Below are 728 nucleotides of genomic sequence, written 5' to 3'. Positions count from 1 at the left end.
CTGTTCCTCATCTACGGCAATCCATTGTCAGTATTCCTTTGGATAGAATTGGGGTCTGTTGTTCATTTTTCCAGTAGTATGTTGGGTTACTGTCTGGAAGAGCCTTTATCTATCCTGGCCAACATCTCGACTGAAGGTGTCGCCTGTCTGGCTTTGCTGTTTGTCAAGTAATGGGCCAATATAATTTTTAAGAGTCCATATGCATAGCTAAAGGTTACATAACAAGAAACAATGGCAGATAGGAGATACCTTCTTTTGAATTGTTGGCCAGTGTGTCCCAAGAGACTCTCAGACAGTAACCCAGCATAAAACTGGGAAAATGAACAGCAGACCTCAATCTAATCTAAAGGAATATTGAAAAGTGATTGCTGCTAGATGAGGAACAGCCGATCTTCCTAAAATAAAGACCTCTCAATAGGCTGACTAGATTCATCAGATGGACAAGTAGTGGGGAATGGCTGGGGGTGCCGACAACACAGCAGACAGTAGCAGGGATGGGGGCAGGCTATGGGAGGGTGCCATCTGGGAAGTGGGTGCATAGATGAATAAGATTGTTTGGGATATTCTGTGTGATATACACACAAAAAATCAACAAATTTAAAAAATGAGTTATATTTGAGGAGGAAGCATAAAAATTTATGTCATGTTAATTAGTAGAGGTGATAAACATTACCACTGAAATCTACCCAATGACTTTATAGACATACACAGGTGCCAAGGATCCAAGT

The sequence above is a fragment of the Nannospalax galili genome, unplaced genomic scaffold (genome assembly GCF_000622305.1).
Source record: "Nannospalax galili isolate Female #2095 unplaced genomic scaffold, S.galili_v1.0 scaffold1077, whole genome shotgun sequence".
Lineage (NCBI taxonomy): Eukaryota > Metazoa > Chordata > Mammalia > Rodentia > Spalacidae > Nannospalax > Nannospalax galili.
Note: the sequence above shows the minus strand (reverse complement) of the source record.